The sequence below is a fragment of the Cucurbita pepo genome, chromosome LG10 (genome assembly GCF_002806865.2).
Source record: "Cucurbita pepo subsp. pepo cultivar mu-cu-16 chromosome LG10, ASM280686v2, whole genome shotgun sequence".
NCBI lineage: Eukaryota > Viridiplantae > Streptophyta > Magnoliopsida > Cucurbitales > Cucurbitaceae > Cucurbita > Cucurbita pepo.
In genome coordinates, this window is record NC_036647.1 from 9,579,494 (window position 1) to 9,590,130 (window position 10,637).

Below are 10,637 nucleotides of genomic sequence, written 5' to 3' on the forward strand. Positions count from 1 at the left end.
GTATTTTTGTTTCTACCATCTCATACTTGGCTTTTGAATTCACTCCAAGTTTTGTTTGAAATGGGTATATTTTTGAATTCGTTTGAAAAGATTTTAACTAAAAAATAAACGGTTTAATGCTTTAAGTTCATAAAAGAAGGAAAAAATAATTATAATAGGGAGCCAAGAGTGAGGATGGAATGGAAACAATAATTTATATATATATATATGAGAGAGAACCATTCGGGTACATCTACAAAATCATTAATGATAGATGCTAAATTATAGAATTTGGAGTTGATTTGGTAAGATAATGTTGAGTTAAGCGTAAGGCTGGTTAGGAACATGTGACTTGATAGTTTGTTTGATTCTAAACAAAATCAAACAATGCTTACGCTGCATGAATAAAACGTTCATTCCCTTCAGTTGGTGTTTCAAACTTAAGAGAATGTTGAAGTACCTTCTAACACAACTCTCGTTCTCCAATCCCTTCAAAATTTTATTTCAAGATGCTCCCACAAGCCTTGACCTTGTGTTTTAGTCATATGGAGGAAGACTTTATGGAGAAGATTCATCCATTAGAGGAGTGGAGCAAGTAGATTAAAGTCCTGCCAAAACTTTCTCTATATTTCTTCAAGTTATGTTTGTTTAACCTTTAATTTTGTTTAATTCTAAATAAAATCAAAGTTGATTCCAATGCTTCCATTGCATGAATAAAACGTCCATTCCCTTTAGTTGGTGTTTTAATTGTAAGATAATGTTGGAGAACGCACACTAAGTAAAGTGAAAAGGGAAATAAAAAAAATGGAAGATAAAGAGAGTTTATTGATGACTTCAGTTATGTACACTAAGAGATAATACAGAGAATACATAAAATACATTTTAAAAGCACGGCCTAATATATGGTTCAGTTTACCCTATATGATTTTATTAAATATAACCATATATATATATATAGATATAACTATCTACCATATATATATTTACTAGTCTTTTATTATAAATAATGGTTTACTATATATTTTCTATATATAGCTTTACTAGGTATAACAATGGAATAAGCATATTTTCCATATATAACTTTAGTATGTATAATAACGGAATAAGTTATAAATAGGCAGTAGGCTCCACAACCCAACCATTCTCCAAGTGATCTAGTCAACCAAGAATTTGATTCTCAAACTACCATCAATATCTTCACTGCATTATACCAATTGAGACTTCGCACAACCTCATATTTTCAGCATCAACACATTTTGTCAACATGTTTGCTGGATTCTTTGCATCCTCGGTCTTCTCCAAACACCTCACCATCTTCCACTAACCTGCAAGTGAAATGGTATTGTCTTCTGATGTGTTTTGTCTTTGATATACTAGGTTCTTCACCAACTGTATGACACTCTGACTATCTACATGAAGAATCTTCTCGCGCTGCTTCTTGCCTAGTTCTTTATATAGTCTGTCATTAATATCATTTCTTTTCCAGTTTTAGCTATTGCCACGTACTCAGCCTTAGTAGATGAAAGAGGAACACAATTCTGAAACCTAGACATCCAACTCGTCTCATCATCTATGGCTTGCTCCGACTTGGTTGTATCCTCCAACTGTAGGGCATCACTAAAGGGCTCTGGTTCCTCTTCATCAGTCAACAACATATAGTGTGTAATGAAGGTACATACCTATGTAATCCTCTAATAGTTATGGTTGATCCTCTCAACGCCTGCTTAGGTGTCACTTGCTCCACCTCTGGAACCTCAGCAACATACTTAGAAGTTTCTCGAGTATCTACTACAACATCACTGTGTGAATTGTTCTGTAGCTCAACTTTAACTCCCACTTGCTTTGTTGTCCCAGAACCTTTCTTGTCTTTGTCCTTGTACATGACAATTTCGTCTAAAGTCACGTTATAGTGTCTCAAGATTTTTTTTGTTCTTGACGTCCCAAAACTTGTACCCAAACATATTAGAATCATAGCCTATGAAGTAGCACTTTATAGCCATAACATCAAGCTTGTAACATTCTGTGGATCAATACGAACGTATGCAGTGCAACCAAAAGTTCTCAAGTGAGAGTACTTGAGTTCTTTTCCTATCCATAACTCTTTAGGCAACTTGAACCACAAGGGTACTGAAGACCCTCTATTTATCAAGTAGGCTATTGTATTTACAACATCAGCTCAGAATGTCTTTGACAATCTAGATCGAATCCTCATACTTCTTGTTCGCTCATTCAATGTTCTGTTCATCCATTCACCAACACCATATTGTCTTGCTTTACCTGAGAACTATCCTCGTTAATCTAATTCCCTCAACTACCCAAAATGCTTTGGATTTTGACTTTTCGTAATTCCCTCAACTACCCAAAATGCTTTGGATTTTGACTTTTCGTATTCTTCTTCATTGTCCGACTTCAAGCCAGTCTGATTTTCAACTTCAGCTTTCCACTTCTTAAAGGTGGCAAACACATCTGACTTTTGTTTCAGGAAATAAATACACACCTTCCTGTTGAAATCATTGATGAAGGTGACATAGAACTTTGATCCAAGTGATGAAACTGGAGATGGTCCCCAAACGTCTGTATGGATCATTTCGACCTGCACTTTCTTTGGTTCTATGGTAGCATTTATGAAGCTGACTCATTTCTATTTGTCATAATGTAGCCTCACAAGGACTCATATTAACAAATTTCAAACCTTCTAAATCTCCATTCTCAGCAACATCTTCATTCATTTTACGCTCATATGTCTAAGTTTATTGTACCATAGACTTGAATTTGAAACGCTCTCAACAACAACAATCATGTTTATACATCATGTAGTTGTGTATAAGGTTCCAAATTTTTTGCCACGCTTTACCACCATAGAACCCTTCACAAACTTCTCCGAACTCTTTCTGTAACGCCCCGTTAGGTTTAATTATATATATAACAAAATAAAGAAAAGAAAAAAAAAAACTGACCACCTCCTTTAATCTCTCCGACCATCCCCTAAAATACCTCCTTCATTTAGTATCACCTCCTTCTAAAATACCTCCTTCATTTAGTATCACCTCCTTTAATTTCTCCGTCCATCCCCTAAAATACCTCCTTCATTTACTATCAATAATTGAGCAAAANAAAAAAAAAAAAAAAAAAAAAAAAAAAAAAAAAAACAGAAATAGAAGAAAATATTTTTTGTGGAGATAATAGGTAGAGGAAGAGAGATGTCATTTGAAAAGGTTACTAGTCAGATTTACCTTTTCTTTCCATTAAGGATATTAACAATTATTTAGATTGAGTTAGAAATTTAGAAAATTATCTGTTAAATGATCTGAATTAGAAATTATCTATCTAGCTAGAGTCCATTAAAATTGGTCCAAGAATAGATAGATAAGAAAGGGAGGAAGATATGGAAAAGAAAGATCTGTAAGACATGTTCAAATAATCGACCTTTGTTTGGGTCATTTCATTTACTTCTTCCACTTTCGTCAACATTGAGAGCACTACTAGAGTATACTTTCGCTGAGAGCTACCTTTCTTTGGGTCATTCCATTTACTTCTTCCACTTTCGTGTGAATCTCAATGAATTTCTAATTTTTCGTTTGCATATACTTTCACTGAGAACTACTTCTCGGATTTCATCAAACTTCAGTTTCTTCTTGAATTTCATCAACTCCAACACGTGACGCTACAGTTGCTACAGTTCTTTGATTTTAAACTTCAGTTTCTTCTTGAATTTCATCAACTCCAACACGTGACGCTACAGTTGAATCTCAATGAATTTCTAATTTTTCGTTTGCATATACTTTCACTGAGAACTACTTCTCGGATTTCATCAAACTTCAGTGTCTTCTTGAATTTCATCAACTCCAACACGTGACGCTACAGTTCTTTCATTCCATTTACTTCCTCCACTTTCGTGTGAATCTCAATGAATTTCTAATTTTTCGTTCTTGGATTTTAATCGACCTTTGTTTGGGTCATTCCATTTACTTCCTCCACTTTCGTGTGAATCTCAATGAATTTCTAATTTTTCGTTTGCATATACTTTCACTGAGAACTACTTCTCGGATTTCATCAAACTTCAGTTTCTTCTTGAATTTCATGAAATTACCGAACTCAGTTTACTTATATTATAAATATACCGTCTATTATATAGAACTATCTCCTTAACCACTCGGACATGTTTCTCTGATTCTCGGGAACTGAACTGCACACACCCTTATATAATTTCAAGGCTGTCTATACCGTCTATTATGTAGAACTATCTCCTTAACAACTTGGACATATTTTTCAGATTCTCGGGAACTGAACTGCACACACCCTTATATAATTTCACCATACTGACATTTCGTCAACAACAGAATTCGAACCTACGCAGGCATAGCCCAATAGATTTCAAGTCTATCTCCTTAACCACTCGAACATATTAACACTCTTGTATGAAGAATGATTTGTTCCTTGTTCAACCGATGTGAGATTCCAATAGAATTATTCAAACCTACGTAGGCATAGCCCAACAGATTTCGAGTCTGTCTCCTTAACCACTCGGACATATTGACACCCCTTACATAAGGAATGATTCCTTCCCCTTAACCATTAGGACATATTGACACTTATATAAAGAATTATTTGTTCCTTGTTGTTCAACCGATGTGTGATTTCACAGTAAAGCTAACAAATTTGTCGCCAATGTGAGATTTCACAATAAAGCTAAAAAAATTCGACTATACGAATTCGAACCTTAGCAGCCATAGCCCAACAGATCCTTAACTACTCGGACTACTAAAAGCTAAAAAAATTCGTCGATTCAAAATTCGTAAGGAATGATTTGTTCCTTGTTCAAATGATGTGAGATTTCACAATAAAGCTAAAAAAATTCGACTATACGAATTGGAACCTTAGCAGCCATAGCCCAACAGATCCTTAACTACTCGGACTACTAAAAGCTAAAAAAATTCGTCGATTCAAAATTTGTAAGGAATGATTCGTTCCTTGTTCAAATGATGTGAGATTTCACAATAAAGCTAAAAGAATAACTACTCGGACTACTAAAAATTCGAGAACAATAGGATTCGAACCATCGCAAGCATAGCCCAACAGATTTCAAGAGAAGTGCACAGCCCAACAGATTTCAAGTCTGTCTCCTTAACAACTCGAACATATTGACACCCTTATTTAAAGAATGTCTCCTTAACCACTCAAACATATTGACACCCTTATTTAAAGAATGTCTCCTTAACCACTCAAACATATTGACACCCTTATTTAAAGAATTATTCATTCGTTGTTCACAATTCATACCCTTATTTAAAGAATGTCTCCTTAACCACTCGAACATATTGACACCCTTATTTAAAGAATTATTCACTCGTTGTTCAGAATTCATCAACAACAGGTTCGGATTTGAACCTGCCCAGGCATAGGAGTGGACATATTGACACCCTAATATAAAGAATGATTGGCACCCTTATATAAAGAATGATTCATTCCTTGTTCAACCGATGTGTTATTTCACAATAAAGCTAAAAAATTCGTCGATTCGAACATGGCAGGCATAGCCCAACAGATTTAAAGTCCGTCTCCTTAACCACTCCGACATATTAACACCCCTTATATAAGGAATAAGGAATGACACCCCTTGTATAAGGAATAAGGAATGATTGACACCGCTTATATAAGGAATAAGGAATAAGGGATGAGTCCTTCCTTGTTCAAGAGATGTGTGATTTCAAAATAAAATTAAAAACTCAGACATATTAACACCCCTTCTATAATGAATAAGGAATGATTCGTTCCTTGTTCAACCGATGTGTGATTTCACAATAAAATTAAAAACTCAGACATATTAACACCCCCTTATATTAGGAATAAGGAATGGTTCGTTCCTTGTTCAACCGATATGTGATTTCACAATAAAATTAAAAACATTAACACCCCCTTATATATATAAGAAATGAGTTCTTCACCCCTGATACCTTAACCGCTCAAGAATGGAATGAAACAACTCAGACATATTGACAGCAGGATTCGAACCTACGCAGGCATAGCCCAACAGATTTTGAGTCTATCTCCTTAACCACTCGAATATATTGACACCCTTATATGAACGATTCATTCCTTGTTCAACCGATGTCAGATTTCACAATAAAGCTAAAAATTCGTCAACAGGCAAGCATAGCCCAATAGATTTCAAGTCTGTCTCCTTAACCACTCGAATATATTGACACCCTTATATGAACGATTCATTCCTTGTTCAACCGATGTCAGATTTCACAATAAAGCTAAAAATTCGTCAACAGGCAAGCATAGCCCAATAGATTTCAAGTCTGTCTCCTTAACCACTTGGACATATTGACACCCTTATTTAAAGAATGATCCATTCGTTGTTCACAGCAGGCATCAGTAAACTCACCTTCCTCGTGACTTTAGAAGGCAGTCCTCAACATGTCCCTCTCTTTGATCCTCATAGGAGGTATCCTGACCTTGTTGGGACCCTTACGGTCCTTACTGCTTCACCAAAAATGGCCTCGTAATTGCATCTTATTTGGTTAACACAGGTCTTTCCTCGTACGAGACACCCCGTCATGTAGTTTGCTTGAGTATTAATACTCATTTGAGCTACGTACGAGCTCTTTTGGCAGTAAAGGATCCTTGCATGAGTCCTTTGCGTTAACCTAGGCTAACTCATGCAGTATCTTTATGACTGAGCTAGTCACGTCTCCTCTCGTAATGATTTCTCATTACTGGTTTTTTCGATCACGTGAACCTTTCAAGTTCTTGTACCATATTCTAGGGAACTCTCTGAAGACTCTTGTTTGGTAGCTAGCCTCCCTCAGATTTTGAGGATGCTATGTTAATGTATTCTCTAAGACGTATCATGTCTCTGCTAGTCTTTCCTGGTTACTAGTTACAATCTCACTACCTTCTGGTTGTCATTAGCATCCCGTTGTCTAGGAGTTCTACCTCTGTCTGAGCATGCTTTACAAGTACGGCGTCACACTCATGTGTGTAGCTAAAATCCTGCTCTTTGTAATCCGGGTGACCTATACGAGGGTAGGTTCTCACTAACACACATCTAGATTTTCTCACTCCAGACGGCAATAGCGTCACCATAGCTTGACCTCTTTTTCTGTCGTTCTCGACCCCGAGGTTCACCGGACTACCTTGACGGTTCTACATCCTTTACTTTGTGAGCATGCCTATCTTGACCAAAGGATAGATTAGAACTCTTTCTTTATTATTATTACTATTATTATTATCATTATTATTATTATTATTATTATTATTTTGGTTCTAATAACCACGTTCTGCATTTAGACTTTGTCCTTTCTACCAAGGTCCAAAGCGACTTATTCTCTATTGGTTGATCCATCAATAGGAATATCCTGCACTCCATATCTCTTGAGTGGCATTAAGCGTACATCATGCTTTTCGAAGTCCATAACTGAAACTTAGCTCGTGAAGATTCCAACCGACCTTGAAGCCATGTCCTCCATAGCTTCACTCTCAATGTTGGTGAATCTTATTTCTCGACCTCCAACTTAACCAAACTCACTTATGAAATTGGGTTGCTTGAGGGGTGCATAACTCCTATAGTGGTTACCCTTGTCTGTAAGAACTTTGTCTCAGTCTACTATGTGGTCTGCCCTAAGGCATATTCTATATTGTCTAGGCCTACAGTGTGGTCACAAAGGAGGCATGCTTGACATCTAGAATTATGGTCATGGGAGGCTGAGCCATAGGCATACCATCTCTTACTAGACCTTAGAAGGTCTGATATACATTTCTATGGGTTGGACGTCACGCACTATGCGAAGTCACCCCTTTGTCTTCCTAAGGCCAGTAAGTTATAACGTGAACCCTCTCGGCCTCCTCACAATAACTCAAATCCAACATCGACAGTAATAGAGTGAACATTCACTATTAGACACTTTAAAGCGTAATCATAGATACCACTTTTCCTAGACAAACATCAAATTTTTACAGCCTTGCAACCACTCATATCCTACTAAACAGGGTTAGAATGCATACCTGGTCGCGGTGAGGCGTGTCGTCGAGCTGAGTCACAGAGGTGTACGACTCTCTATCCTAGAAAAAGTCTACAAAATCTAAAACACGACTGCTCTGATACCAATCTATCACGACCTGATTTTCGAGGCTTCGAAAAACCGAATCGTGACTAAAAAGATGAAATCGGAAACAAACAAAAAGAAAATAAAATAAAAAGAAGAGTGAAATAAAAAGATGAAAATCAAATAAAATTAAAATATTTCAAAAGAGGATTTAAGTTTACAAAAAGGAAATAAAATACAAATCTAAAAGGAATTCGCAAAAGACTCCAAAAGACCGAAAAGAGACTAACGCTCCAGAACGACCCCCTCTGTGACCGCACAGCTCTCAAACGCTCCTCCACCTCGATCAGCACCTGACAAAAAAAAGTAGAAAGAAATGAGTATAAAAATTATACTCAGTAAGCCACCTACTTGTAGGCTCTCTTCGCATCTTAGTTTAACAGAATTCCCACGGTTTCCTACTTCGGTTCTAGGACATCTGGTTCTAATCTTAGTCCCTTGGGGCTTGCCCCTTGGGTTTCACCGGTTCGTTGTCCTTTCATTAAACGCCTAGAGGTTTCTTACGCCAAGCTAATATGGTCGGTATCTCTCTCTGAGGCGCTACCTCTACATGGCTATCGGGGACTATGTGGTACCTAGCCTAGGGGTGTGCTGAATACCCCTACGCTCATATAGTCCCCCTATAGGGGGCGCGACCCAACCCGTTCCCATGCAGCTAATGGGCTGTACGACGTGGGGACACATTTCCCATGCGAAATGGCTAAGAGCAGTAAGGACTGATCAGGGACCCTTGGTCCTCCCACGTGGGGACACATTTCCCATGCGGTTCAGCCTGGCTTGGAGGCGACACGTGTCGACGCCTCGCTGGAGCTGCGTTACTCTAGCCGATGGTTGATGCGTGTCCGGCGCCTGTCGCCGCCCTCTGCCGCTCGCAGGCTGACTCTACCCTCTCCCCAAGCATTCTCTAAGTAATCTACATGTCACATCCTCTTAGTCACCTTCATATTATGTCCTTCTCTAAGTCACGCATCAACCTCCTACAAGTCACAGTCATGTCACAACATCAACCTCTTTAAGTCATAGTCATGTTGGATCCAACCCTCCTCCAAGTCACCATCATATCTGTTTCTCCTAGTTGGCTCCATGTCTCGTCCTCCAAGTTGCCACATCAACCTTTTTAAGTTAGAACCATGTCTCTTCTTCAATCCTCCAAGTAACCGACATATAACCCCTCCAAGCCTCTTAGTCATTACCATGTTGCCTCTCCAAGTCACCTCTATGTCGCCCCCTTAACCAAGTACCTCCATGATGCTTCCTCCCAAGAATGATGGCCAGAAAGAGCTAGAGAAACAAGAAGCCCTAGGCTCTCATAGTGTTCTATTCCTATATGAAATGAAAAATATAATGTTGAGACAATTAGGACTTTGCTAGCTTCTCCTCAATTGTGAACTGCCAAAATAAAATCAACATTGTGTTGGGTTTTATGTCCTAAAACTCATAGTTTGTAAACAAAGATATATTCTATTTTCAATAAAGTTATTATTGATGTTTATTCAGTAAAAAATTGTTATTGAATAAAGTGAACTTTACGATCGTTAATCTAAATCCAATAAACTAAGAACACTCTGGCTATAGTATGATTACTTGAACTATATGTAGAGACATAAGAGTGGATCAAGTTCAAGTATATAGTCAAAATGATCTATAGTATAAGGATAAGGCTGAGTACCTTATTCTGGGGACACTATGGATGCGGCCCACTTTTGTATATGATATAAACAATGTGATCACTAAATTGTACATGTGGAGACATGTGAGTGGGGGCGTCCTATGCAATGAGTATTGCATAAGATCGGACCATGAAGAAAACCACTCTCACTTTATAATGTCGTTTACTGTTGAGACTGATTTTCTTTTCATTCGATAACCTAGGTAACTCGGTTTTAATCCTGAGCTAACCATGAACTCCTGTTTATTCGGAATTATCCTTAGATTTGCATGGGTGAGAGTGGCTCTAGTTCGCCGACTCAACAGGCCTCCCATTTCAGGGGTAAGACTGGGTGAATGGCTGGGGACGTGGGGTGCAAGACGGAATTCACTCCTACCCACTTTTAGGGATAGAAGAAAGGTAGTTCCCTTAAGCACTGACTCCAGGTCTTGAACAAGGGGCCCCACCCTCTCATTGGCCTGAGAGGGATTCGGTTTACTGGTTGGACCACAAACCAATTGTTTATTAGAGGATCAGTGAGACATAAGGAACAAGAAGTAACTTCAGGGGTAAAACGGTAAATTGACCCAGCTCTAGTTACGAACAACCTGTGAAGGATCGACTTACTAATCATGGTTATATCAGATGGACAGAAATATATCTATAGTGAGGGGAGTGCAACTACTAGGCTATAGTGGAGTGTCCTAGTAGTTAACGAATGTTGGTTAACCAGGTTAATGAGTTTAATCGGTTAATCTTGAATCGTTGGAGCCCATGATCTATAGGTCCATTAGGTCCCTCTGCTAGCTCATATCGGACTAAACCATAGAACAGTGTGACGAGTGAGTTCGAAGTGTTCGAATTCAAATTAGGGAATATGCGTTACATATATACGATAT

General features: G+C 38.0%; 1 non-coding gene across 1 annotated transcript; it reads right to left on the reverse strand.

Moving 5' to 3' along the window:
* Positions 1–4,307: 4,307 nt before the first annotated feature.
* TRNAS-UGA lies at positions 4,308–4,389 on the reverse strand. Its single transcript has one exon. It is a non-coding gene; the product is annotated as a tRNA-Ser (tRNA).
* Between the last annotated feature and the right edge of the window lie 6,248 nt (positions 4,390–10,637).